Source organism: Crotalus tigris, unplaced genomic scaffold (assembly GCF_016545835.1).
Source record: "Crotalus tigris isolate CLP2741 ecotype Arizona unplaced genomic scaffold, ASM1654583v1 scf7180000019016.1132606, whole genome shotgun sequence".
Lineage (NCBI taxonomy): Eukaryota > Metazoa > Chordata > Lepidosauria > Squamata > Viperidae > Crotalus > Crotalus tigris.
The window spans coordinates 742445-755732 of NW_024097330.1; the positions used below are offsets into that span (position 1 = coordinate 742445).

A 13288-nucleotide genomic window follows, 5' to 3' on the forward strand; every position below is an offset into this window, starting at 1 on the left:
TAATAATGTGAACCATCAGCACCAGCCAATTTGAATGTTCAGTTGACTAACGTTCATGTTTAATGAATAAAAGTATGAATAATAATAATAATATTAATAATAATAATAATAATGGTAATAATAATAATAATAATGTTGGAAGGGACCTTGGAGGTCATCTAGTCCAACCGCCCAGGCTCAGGAGGAAACCCTATACCATTTCAAACAAATGGCTATCTAGACTCTTCTTAAAAACTTCCAGTGTTGGAGCATTCACAGCTTCTGGAAGCAGGTTGTTCCACTGATTAATTGTTCTGTCAGAAAATTTCTCCTTAGTTCTAGGTTGCTTCTCTCTTTGGTTAGTTTCCATCCGCTCCTTCTTGTCCTGCCTTCAAGTGCTTTGGAGAATAGCTTGACTCCCTCTTCTTTGTGGCAGCCCCTGAGATATTGAAACACTGCTGTCATGTCACCCCTCTTCTCTTCTTCTCTTCGTTAGGCTAGACCACAGGTCGGCAACCTGCGGCTCCGGAGCCACATGTGGCTTTTTGAGCCTTCCCCTATGGCAGCCTCCTCTGCCATTTGCAGAGACAGACAGAGACAGAGAGAGGCACTTGTACTTTCCTGCTTCTCTGTCTCTCTCTCTGTGTTTGTTTGTGTGTGTGTGTTTGTGTTTGTGTGTGTGTGTGTGTGTATGTGTAAAAGAGAGTAGACTCATGGTGTTCTCCGGCAAGCTGAAAAGCTTTTTGGGTGGGGCTTCTCCCTTTGCTGCGTCTCTGCAGGAAGCAGGAAGGGCAGGAGAGAGCTAGCTAGCCAGCTATGCTGACTCAGGAATTCTGGGAGTTGAAGTCCATGAGTCATAAAAGAGCCAAGGTTGCCTACCCCTGAGCTTGCTGGAGAACAGCTTGAAGCCAGCTTGCCAGGTGAGCAGAAGATTGGAGAGAGGGAGAGAGGGGAGAGAGAGGGGGAGAGAGAGAGAGAGAGAGGGAGAGGAAAGAGGGAGAGAAAGAAAGAGAGTGGGGAAAGAGGACTGGCAGACCAAGGGCAGAAAGAGGGAGAGGGAGAGAGAGGGAGGAAGGAGAGACCCTTTTGACATCTAAAATGAATATGTATTTATGTATGTATGTATGTATGTATGTATGTATGTATGTATGTATGTATGGCAGAAAGTGAAGAGGCACTAAAGAGCCTCTTGATGTGGGAGAAGAAGGAGAGTGCAAAAGTTGGCTTGAAACTCAACATTAAGAAAACCAAAATCATGGCATCCGGCCCTCTCAATTCCTGGCAAATAGATGGGGAAGAAATGGAGGTAGTGACAGATTTTATTTTTCTGGGCTCCAAGATCACCTCAGATGGGGACTGCAGCCAAGAAATTAAAAGACGCTTGCTCCTGGGGAGGAAAGCTATGGCAAATCTAGACAGCATACTAAAAAGCAGAGACATCACCCTGCCAACAAAAGTGCGTATAGTCCAGGCCATGGTTTTCCCAGTTGCAATGTATGGCTGTGAATGTTGGACCATAAGAAAGGCTGAGCGCCAAAGAATTGAGGCCTTTGAACTATAGTGCTGGAGAAGACTCCTGCGAGTCCCTTGGACTACAAGGCATTCAAACCGGTCAGTCCTAGAAGAGATCAACCCCGACTGCTCTTTAGCAGGCCAAATCCTGAAGTTGAAACTCAAATACTTTGGCCACCTAATGAGAAGGAAGGACTCACTGGAGAAGGGCCTAATGCTGGGAAAGATGGAGGGCAATAGAAGAAGGGGACGACAGAGAATGAGATGGCTGGATGGAGTCACTGAAGTAGTAGGTGTGAACTTAAATGGACTCCAGAAAATGGTAGAGGACAGGAAGACCTGGAGGAACGTTGTCCATGGGGTCGCGATGGGTCGGACACGACTTCGCAATTAACAACAACAACAACATATATATATATATTGTTATATATATATTAAAGGTAAAAAAGGATATATGCTGTGTTACCTTCATTTTAGATATCAAAAGGGTTTTGCGTCTCCCAGTGTTTTGTTTTCGGTGGGAAACGGGTCCAAGTGGCTCTTTGAGTGTTTTGGACTAGACATACTCAATGCCAGCAACCGTTCCTTATGTTTTAGCCTCCAGTCCCCTGATCATCTTTGTTGCTCTTCTCTGTACTCTTTCTAGAGTCTCAACATCTTTTTTTACATTGTGGTGACCAAAACTTACCAAGGCATTGTAAAGTGGTATTACATATCACGTGATCTTGATTCAATCCCTCTGTTAATGCAGCCTAGCACTGTGTTGGCTTTTTTGGCAGCTGCAGCACACTGCTGGCTCATATTTAAGTGATTATCCACTAGGACTCCAAGATCTCTCTCACAGTTACTACTATTGAGCAAGGTACCACCTATACTAGTGCATTTGGTTTTTCTTGCCTAAATATAGAACCTTACTTTTTTCACCATTGAATTTCATTTTGTTAGATAGCGTCCAATGTTCAACTCTGTCAAGATCCTCCTGTATCTTAAGCCTATCTTCTGGAGTGTTGGCTATTCCTGTCAGCTTAGTGCCATCTGCAAATTTGATGAGTTCCCCATCTATCCCTTCATCCAAATCATTGATGAAGATGTTGAAGAGCACTGAGTCCAGAACAGGGCCCTGGGGAACCTCACTACACACTTCTCTCCATGTAGGTGCAGTTCCATTGAGGACCACACACTTAGTACAGCTGGTCAGCCAGCTACGAATCCACATTTTTCTATCTTATCAAGTAGTAGGTTGTGGTCTACTTTATCAAATGCTTTACTGAAGTCCAAGTAAATTATATCCACAGCATTCCTCTGGTCACTAATTTTGTCACCTGGTCAAAGAATGCAATAAGATTTGTCTGGCATGATCTGTTTTTGATAAACCCATGTTGGCTTTTGATAATGACTTTGTTTGCTTCTAGATTGACCTTCAGTAGTTTAGCTCAGACCAGTAAAATTAATACTTGGCTGGGAGATCAACATTGTGAATAGCCAAACTTGATTTAGAATGGATTTTATTTGTATTTCTAATAGGAAACTTCATTTTTTCCATGTAATGACATACATTTGGAAAAATCACTATACAAAAAGTTTAAATCCACAATATCATGTAAAACCTTGATGCCCACAAATACTTATAAAGTTTTCTCTTTTGTTTTCATTTACCTATTGTTCAAAGCAAATATTGCTTTCTTGGGCCTGAAACCAGAATTACATTTATGAATGTTTTGTAAAATAGATACAGTAATACAATACTATTTATCCCCTCAAGATGGCATGCTGAATGGCAGGGCGATCTCTTTCTCCTGTGATGATCAGCTGATTCTTCTGCCGAAGCTTGCTCTTAAGTGTCGTTGCTCCCCATATTTGAATGGGGGCACCTAGGAATGATCCAAGATGACTTTTGGATGACTGTGGACCCACCTGAGAAGATGGATCTTGAAGACTGCAGTTTCCAGTAGGAGAGGCCGGAAAGTCAGGTATTCATCTTTTCCTATCAGCTGACCACCTTTGTTTTAATTGCACTTTTTGAAGTTTCTTTTGTACTTTCTTTTTTATTCTTAAAGTTAATGGACTGGTTGAATGCTAATTTATTTTAACCCCTTGCCAGATTTTAATATGAATTTTTCTCTATTCTTTCTTTGTTTCACTTTGCTGGTCTGTATGGAAATCATGGCAATTTTCTAGATAGTGAAAGTGACTGGATTTACATTTATACTGGGTTTTCCCTACAGAGACTCTGTATTTTATCACTCTCAAAAAGCTTTGGTCTTATTTTTAGATCAAATTTTCCCCCTTTTTTCTTTACCTATTTTTACTGTGATAAATATCATTTTAATGTTCTCTGCAATTATCCTATTAATTACATTTAATTTCCCTGTCCTTGAAGAACTGTTTATTTTTGTTTGCTAATCTACAGGAGGGTAAACAATGTACCAATTTAAAGGTAAAGCTTTTGGGGAAAACTTGGTGGGGGGGGAAATGTTTTTTAATCTACAAGTTCAAATTGAAGACTTTGGTAAGTTTGATAATATAACAATGAGTTTAAATAAACCTAAAGAAGATATCCAGATATAAGCAACTGCAGCCAAACTAGACTTATATCAGGAGCTTGCTTTGAAAATGATGAATGTATTTGAGAAGGCTAAAAGGGATATATGCTTTACAGAATCGGAGTTGACAGAATTGATGAGTGATAAATCGGATTTTCCTAAGAAAACTGATGGAAATTGGGGAATGGACATATTATATCCAATTGGAAAACAACTTCAACTAAATTTGTGCGGAGAATGGATCCAATTTGGAGAATGGATTTTTATATTTAACCAGACAACAATTGACAAGAGATGTTATATTTTTGTTTACAGAGAAATGTTTTGAACAACAGAAGCTGTGGAGATACTCACAGCAGAGTTTTATGACTTTAGGGAATAAGATGCAATTGTTGGGAAACTCCCTAATCAAAAGTTTAAGGAAAAGCTTTATTATTAAGAAGCAAACGAAGATATTTGATCCTGGATGGATCAGAGATAACAGCTGTGGTAGTTTGTGATAGTTACAAAGCTGTAGTAGACTTTCTACAAGTTTATTGTAGAAACAATAAACAAGTTTATTGTTTTTTTTAACAATATTTTATTAATTTTTTATAATCACAAATCCTTAATATTTTATCAGCAACATGTTGTCTGGGTTCCAATATTTAGCTTACTAATACATGTTAAACCCCTTTCTCTCTACCTCATTTTTCTAGCGGCTAGCCCAGGGGTAGGCAACCCAAAACACTCAAAGAGCCACTTGGACCCGTTTCCCACCAAAAACAAAACACTGGGAGCCGCAAAACCCTTTTGATATCTAAAATGAAGATAACACTGCATATATCCTTTTTTACCTTTATTATAGGTGTGTGTATGTGTGTGTGTGTATGTGTATGTGTATATGTGTGTGTGTGTGTATATACACACACACACACACACACACACACACACACATACACACATTAAAAATAAAAGTAAAAATATGACTCTTGGGAATATCCATACTATTAAAACAATGATCACCAAGAGAATGCTTTAAGAGAATAAAATTACATACACACACAGGTAAAAAAAGGATATATGCAGTGTTATCTTCATTTTAGATGTCAAAAGGGTCTCTCTCTCCCTCCCTCTCTATCTGCCCTTGGTCTGCCACTCCTCTTCCCCCACTCTCTCTCTCCCTCTCTCTCTCTCCCTCTCTCTCTCTTTCTCCCCCCCCCCTTCCTATCTGCTGCTCACCTGGCAAGCTTCAAGCTGTTGTCCAATAACCTCCGGGGTAAGCAACCTCGTCTCTTTTATGACTCATGGACTTCAACTCCCAGAATTCCTGAGTCAGCCTAGCTGGGCTAGCTAGTTTTCTCCTGCCCTTCCTGCTTCCTGCTTCCTTCAGAGACGCAGCAAAGGGAGGAGCTCCGCCCAGAAAGCTTTTCAGCTCCTCGGAGAACACTGTGAGTGCACTCTCTTTTACACACACACACACACACACACACACACAACACACACAGAGAGAGAGAGAGAGAGAGAGAGAGAGAGAGAGAGAGAGAAGCAGAGAAATGCAATTGCCTCTCTCTGTCTCTGTCTCTCTCTGCAAAGGCAGAGGAGGCTGGGAGCCACAGGGGAAGGCTCAAAGAGCCGCATGCGGCTCCGGAGCCGCAAGTTGCCGACCTGTGGGCTAGCCATTGATAAAATGTATCCCACATTCTAAAGTATTCTGAATCTTCTTTCTCTTTCATTTTCAGTGTAAGTCTGTACATTTCTGCACATCCAAATTTTTCTTAATTATTTCTTCCCCCATTGGTAATTCTTCATCTTTCCAATGTTGAGCAAATACAATTCTTGCTGCAGTTAGTACATGTAACATTAAATATACACATTCTTTCTCATAATTTCCTACAATTATGCCTAACAAAAATAATTCTGTCTTAAAATCTACACTTTTTTATCATTTTCTTTAACCATATATGTATTCTTGACCAAAATCTTTTGGCTTTAGGGCATGTCCACCAAAGATGATAGTATGTGCCTGATTTTTGTCTACATTTCCAACAATCGCTAGACATATTTTTGAATATTTTTGCTAACCTCATAGGTGTTAAGTGCCATCTGTAAAACATTTTATATAGGTTTTCTTTGTAAGCCACCGCCTTTGTTATTTTAGAGTTTCTTTCCCAAAGACCTTGCCAGTTTTCTAACGCTATGTTGTGCCCAAAGTTTTTTGCCCATATTATCATTGTTTCAACTTGTTCTTCTTCCATCTTTAAACCTAACATATATTTATACAGTTTCTTATTAAATTTTTCATCTGATGTCAATAGTATCTGGTCAAATTCTGTTTGTTGTTTATAAAATCCAGATGTTTTAGCATCTTTTTCATATCTTGTTTGAATTAGCAGGTGTGGCCACCATGATAAATCAATGCCCTGTTCTTCCAATTCTTGTCTAGATTTTAGTTTCTCTTCAATATTCATAATGTCTTTATAAGTCACAATTTTCTCATAGCTAATTAACTTTGGGTGGACAAACGCTTCCATTTTTGAAAGCCTTCCAGGTATTTTCAAGTAAATTTTCGCTTTTATCTTTTGCCATTGTAGAAGAAGTGAGTTTCTTATATAGTGGTTTTGAAAGTATTTATGTATTTTATTCTTCCCATACCATAGGAAGGCATGCCATCCGAGTTGTAGGTCATGCCCCTCTAGGTATAGTAATCTTTTATGTCTAAGAGTTATCCGTTCTTTTAACTATGTTAGTACAGATCAGTGGTTCTCAACCTTTTTAATGCCGCGACCCCCCAACTGGTCGTAAGTTGAGGACTACTCAACCGGTCGTAAGTCGAGGACTACTCAACTGGTGCAGCACCGTTTGCAGAATGGGACTTTTGGCGGGTTCAGCAGGGCAGAGACAGCCTGGACAATTCCTATTGGCTTTTGAAAGCCAATAGAATTAGACTCTATTCAAGAGAGTCTATTCTATTGGCTTTCAAAAGCCAATAGAATAAAAGGGAGTAGCACAACTAAGGAAAAGGGGGAAAAATGGCGGACTGCGTTGTTTGGCGACCTCCGTGAAATGGTCGTTCAACCCCAAATGGGGTCCCAACCCACAGGTTGAGAACCACTGGGTACAGATGCTTGATAATATAAAGCCTAATCTGGCAGCCCAAATCCTCCATTTTCTTTCACTTCTTGTAACATTTTCAATCTAATTCTGTCTTTTTTACCTTGCCAAATAAATTTCAAGATCTATGTATTAAATTCATCAAAGAATTTTTCCCCCAGTTTTATAGGTATTGTTTGAAATAAAAAGAGTAATTTCGGTAAAATATTCATCTTCACTATTGCTATTCTCCCTAGCATTGAAAGTTGTAGATTTTTCCATTTTTCCAAGTCTAGTTTTATTTGTTTTAATAATTTTATGTAATTGTCTTCTTTTATTGTTGCACATTTTGCTGTTAAGTATATCCCCAAGTATTTAACTTTCTTAATTATTTGAAGATCTGTTTTTTCTGACAACTGATTTTTTTGTTTACCTATAAGGTTTTTAGTTATCACTTTGGTCTTTTCTCTATTTATTTTCAGTCCTGCCAAATTCCCCAAATTCTTCTATCTTTTTCAAAAGTTTGAGGCTTGTCTCAAGCGGCTCTTCTAATAAAAAACCAAGTCATCTGCAAATGCTTGTAGTTTATATTTTTCAACTTTTATCTCCATTCCTTTAATTTCTGAGTTTTGCCTAGTATTTCTATTCAATACTTCCAGTGTTAATATGAATAATAATGGAGATAATGGGACATCTTTGTCTTGTGCCTTTTTAATATTAAAATTTTCTGTAAAATCTCCATTTACGATTACTTTAGCTATTTGTCTGTGATAAATTGTTTTAATTATATTTATAAGTTTTCTCCAAAGTCCATTTCGTTTAGTTGTTGAATCATAAATTGCCAATTTACATTATCAAAAGCCTTCTGTGCATCTAGAAATATTAGCGCCATCTGCTTCCCTGGGTGGATTTCATAGTATTCCAAAGTATTTAAAATCATTCTTAAATTATTTTTTATTTGTCTCTTACGTAAAAATCCATTTTGGTCTATATGTATAAATTCAATCAAAAATCTCTTTAATCTTTCTGCTATTATTGAAGCAAAAATTTTATAGTCCACATTTAATAGAGATATTGGTATATAATTCTTTATCTATGTCAAGTGTGAATCTTCTTTGGGTATTAAAGTAATGTTGGCTTCTATCCAAGTATTTGGTATTTTAGCTTCTAAAAGTACACAGTTCTTTCATTAGTGGGCTTAATATATTTTGTAGGCATTTATAAAATTCTGCAGGTAGCCCATCTGGACCCGGGGTCTTATCATTTTTTTGCCTTTTTATAGCCTCTATTCCCTCCATCACTGATATTTTTCCATTTAGCATGTTTTGGATGTTCTCTGAAATTTTTGGTAAATCAGCTTTTTTATGTATTGCTTTATTTTTTCTTGAGAAGTTTCTTCTGTGTCATAAAGTGTCTCATAAAATTCTTTGATTATTTTTTTAATTATGTCGTTTTGAAATTGTAAATCACCTTTTGAATCTTGCAATTTATTTATCAATTTTTTCTCTGTTTTTTTAATTAGTATGCTAACCACCTACCCGGTTTACTAGCATTTTCAACAAAGTTTTGTTTTGCCCTTTTAATTTGTTGGACCATTTTTTCAGCCTCTGCTAAGTTTAGTTTATGTTTTATTATTTCCATTTGCTTTTTAAGAGTTTTCTTTTGTGGATCTCTTTGTAGTTCTGATTCCAACTTTATAAATTCCTCCTTTAACTTCGTTTGTTGTTGCTTTTTTTTCCTTTATTCTTTTTCACCATATAAGTTATAGCCAAACCTCTAAAGTATGCTTTAGCTGTATCCCTCACATTTTGAAGCGATGTCTCTTCTTTTTTGTTTATTTTAAAGAAAAATTCCATTTCCTTTGTTGCTATTTGTACAAATTCTTTCTCTTTCAGTAAAGATTGATTCAGACCATCTTAGTTTTTTCTTAGTTCCTCTCCAAGTCATCTTTATCAGATTATGGTCTGCCCATATATTTGTTTCTATCTCGATCTCTTGTATAATCATGCTTAATTCAGGGGATATCCATATCATATCAATTCTGGACCATGATTTGTGCCCATTTGAGTAAAATGTATATTGTAATTTTAGGGGGTTCTTTTCTCTCCATATATCCTGTATACAAATTTCTTCTGCCATTTTAAAGAAAGTCTTAGGTAGTATATTCCTTCCTTTTTTCCCTATTTTACTACTTCTATAATCCAGCTTCCCGTCTACAATTGCATTAAAGTTTCCCATTAAACAAATATTTTGATATTCTAATTCCACTATTTTTAATGTAATTTTTGATAGAATTCTTCTTATTTGTTATTAGGTGCATATATTGCTACCATCAGTTTTTGATTTATCATTATTTCCACTATTAATATTCTTCCCTCTTCATCTGCATAGATTTGTCTGGAGTTCATTGTCTCTTTAATATATAAAGCTATTCATTTTCTCTTTTGTTGTGCTAGTGTGGAGTTTCTGATTTTTGGTTGTTCCAACAGTTTATAGTGTTTTCTCTTAATATGTGTTTCTTGGAGACAATTATATCCATTTTTAATTTTTGCAGGTGTGTAATTTTTATTTATTTATTTATTTGCAGGGGAGTTCAATCTATTTATATTCATTGAGAGAATTCCATTTTCCTTCTCCATCTCTTTCAGTTACCGTATATGCTGGCATACTAGGCGACCCGGCGTATAAGATGACCCCCGTCTTTATCGCCGAGTCGCCTTCTAGAACGTCGTCTTATACTCCGGAAACTACCAGTATTTCCGGCGTATAAGACAACTCGGCGTATAAGACAACCCCCGTCTTTGGCGCCGAGTTTAGCGCTTCCGGAAGTCATCTTATACGCCGGCATATACGGTATATTTAGGTTTTATTCTCCTAGTTGTTCTTATTTGTCTCTGTTCTCTTGCTTTTGCCCCCTTTTCTATGTTTGTATTTTCTGTTTCTTCTTCTTCCCTTGGTTTGGCTGCTCCTTCTGTTGCTATCTCTTCCTGTTTTTTTGCTTCTCTCTCTGTACGAAATTCCAGGCTGTCCCCTTCCAAAAAAGCTCTGTAACTCTCATAGAACTCCATTGCCTTGAGTACAGAGTCCAGTCTGTATCTTTTCATGTTCCAATTCATTAAAATCTCTTCCGGAATCAGCCATCTAAAATTCACTCATTTTTCAATTAATTTTCTGGTCAGGAATAATAGATTGTTAACAGAGGATTTTGAAGTTTAATTCTGCTATTGCTTTACTGTAAACTACTTTGCTTTTATAAATACTATATAAATGATAGAACAAATAAGTTGCAAATAGATATAGAAGTTTATAAACTTCAGGTCTGTTTCACAAGGAAGGAAACTAACATTGTTGTAATATATTTATCAGTGTTCAACTGGAGGGATAATACATGTATATGTGGGTGAAGGTTCGTTCTCCGAGTTTGAGGTTGGTTTCCGAACGTTTCATTACCAGGCTAGGTAACATCTTCAGCAGTGTTTAATGGATGTCTGTGTCAGTGTTCTACTTATATATGGGGGGGGGGAGTGATCATACTATATTGGAATTCAACATTATGCAAGCATAAGCAATAGAACATAGTCAAACTGAGTCTTGGACTTTATGAGAGGTAATTTCAATAAACTTAGAGAGAGCTTGGGAAGGATTCCAAGGATTAGAATCCTCAAGGGGAAAACAACTCAAGAAGCTTGGGAAATTTTGAAAAGTGAGATTACAAAAGCCCAGTCTAACACAATACCAATGAAGAAAAAAAATAACAGCTCTCCAAAGAAACCAGCATGGCTGCATAAAGAACTCTCTGATAAATGGAAAGACAAAAATGACAAATATAAAAAGTGGAAAGAGGGGCACATAACTAAGGCAGAATATCCCGAGCCTGCAAAGATGAAGTGAAGAAGGCTAAGGCTCAAAATGAATTAAGGCTTGCACACAAAAGTAAAAAATAACAAAAAAAGCTTCTTTCAACATGTAAAAAACAAGAAAAAAGTTAAGGAAATGATTGTTCCATTAGTGTGGGGAAGTGGCAAGAAGGTGACAAACAGGGAGAAAGCAGAACTACTGAACTCGTTTTTTGCATCCGTCTTTACACAAAGGGAAAAAACAGTCCAATCTATCAAAAATAGTATCATAAAAATAGATTAGAAACACAAGTTAAGAAAATGGTAAGTGAGCACTTGTCCACCCTAGATGAGTTCAAATCACCAGGACTAGATGGACTATAGCCCAAGGTTCTTAAGGAACTGGCAGATGTGATCTCAGAACCACTGAACTATATCTTTCAAAGATCTGGAGCACTGGGGAACTACCAGAGGTCTGGAAAGAATTGATGTAGTTCCCATCTTCAAAAAAGGAAAAAAAAAATGGACCCAGGAAACTACAGACCTATCAGCCTGAATACTTGGGAAGATTCTGGAAAAGATAATCAAGCAACGAATCAGCGAACATCTAGAGGTAAACAAACAAAAACCAACATGGGTTGGTCAAAAATATATCATGCCAGACAAATCTTATTCCATTCTTTGACCAAGTGACAAAATTAGTGGACCAGAGGAATGCTGTGGATATAATTTACTTGGACTTCAGTAAGGCATTTGATAAAGTAGACCACAACCTATTACTTGATATGATAGAAAAACGTGGGTTAGACAGCATCACCACCAGATGGATTTGTAGCTGGCTGACTGGCCGTACTCAGTGTGTGGTCCTCAATAGAACTGCACCTACATCAGCGGTTCTCAACCTATGGGTCGCGACCCCATTTGGGGTCGATCGCCCATTTTTCGGGGGTCGCCAAAGGCGGCGATCCGCCATTTTTTGTGGTGCTGTGCACGCGCGCCGCGCATGGGGCGGCACCGCGCTTGCATGCCATGCATGGGGCAGCCCCGCGCATGCGCGCTGCGCATGGGGGCACCGCCGCACATGCATGTCGCGCATGGGGGCAGCGCACATGCGCGCTGCGCGTGGGGCCCCCGCCCCCATGCGCGCAGCCCGGCGCATGCGCAGAACGTTTGTGTGACGGGGGTCGCCGTCACACAAACGTTGAGAAGCACTGATCTACATGGAGGGAAGTGTGTAATGAAGTGCCCCAGGGCTCTGTTCTGGGCCCAGTGCTCTTCAACATCTTCATCAATGATTTGGATGAATGGATAGATGGGGAACTCATCAGATTTGCAGACAATACCAAGCTGGCAGGAATAGCCAACACTCCAGAAGATAGGCTTAAGATAGAGAAGGATCTTGACAGAGTTGAACATTTGGCGCTATCTAACAAAATGAAATTCAATGGTGAAAAATGTAAGGTTTTACATTTAGGCAAGAAAAACCAAATGCGCAAGTATAGTATAGGTGGTACCTTGCTTAATAGTAGTAACTGTGAGAGGGATCTCAGAGTCCTAGTGGACAATCACTTAAATATGAGCCAGCAGTGTTCTGCAGCTACCCAAAAAGCCAACACAGTGCTAGGCTGAATTAACAGAGGGATAGAATCAAGATCACGTGAAGTGTTAATACCACTTTACAATGCCTTGGTAAGGCCACACTTGGAATACTGCATCCAGTTTTGGTCACCATGATGTAAAAAAGATGTCGAGACTCTAGAAAGAGTACAGAGAAGAGCAATAACGCTGATTAGGGGACTGGAGGCTAAAACATATAAGGAACAGGTGCTGGCATTAGGTATATCTGGTTTAATGAAGAGAAGGACGAGGAGTGACATGACAACAGTGTTCCAATATCTTAGGGGTTGCCACAAGGAAGAGGGATTCAAGCTATTCTCCAAAGCACCTGAAGGCAAGACAAGAAGCAAGGGATGAAAACTAACCAAAGAGAGAAGCAACCTAGAACTAAGGAGAAATTTCCTGACAGTTAGAACAATTAATCAGTGGGACAACCTGCCTCCAGAAGTTGTGAATGTTCCAGAACTGGAAGTTTTTAAGAAGAGACTGGACAGTCATTTGTCTGAAATGGTATAGGGTTTCCTGCCTGAGCAGCGGGTTGGGCTAGATGACCTCCAAGGTCTCTTCCATCATCATCATCATTCCTGATTACTGTATCCATATGTATTTTTTGATATATGCCTGTCAGAAGCAACACCTCAAGGAAAAGAGAAGAAATGAGAAGAAGAAAAAAGAAATACTGAAGAGGGCTAGGATAAAAAAATACATTAACCCAATTAATAATTGCTA

The 13288-nt window shown here is 38.4% G+C and overlaps 1 protein-coding gene across 7 annotated transcripts in view; it reads right to left on the bottom strand.

Annotated features, from left to right (window-relative positions):
- The window catches only part of CDKL5 (cyclin dependent kinase like 5), a 95329-nt gene that overhangs the window by 42027 nt on the left and 40014 nt on the right, over positions 1 to 13288 (bottom strand). The gene's annotated exons all lie outside the window — the stretch shown is intronic.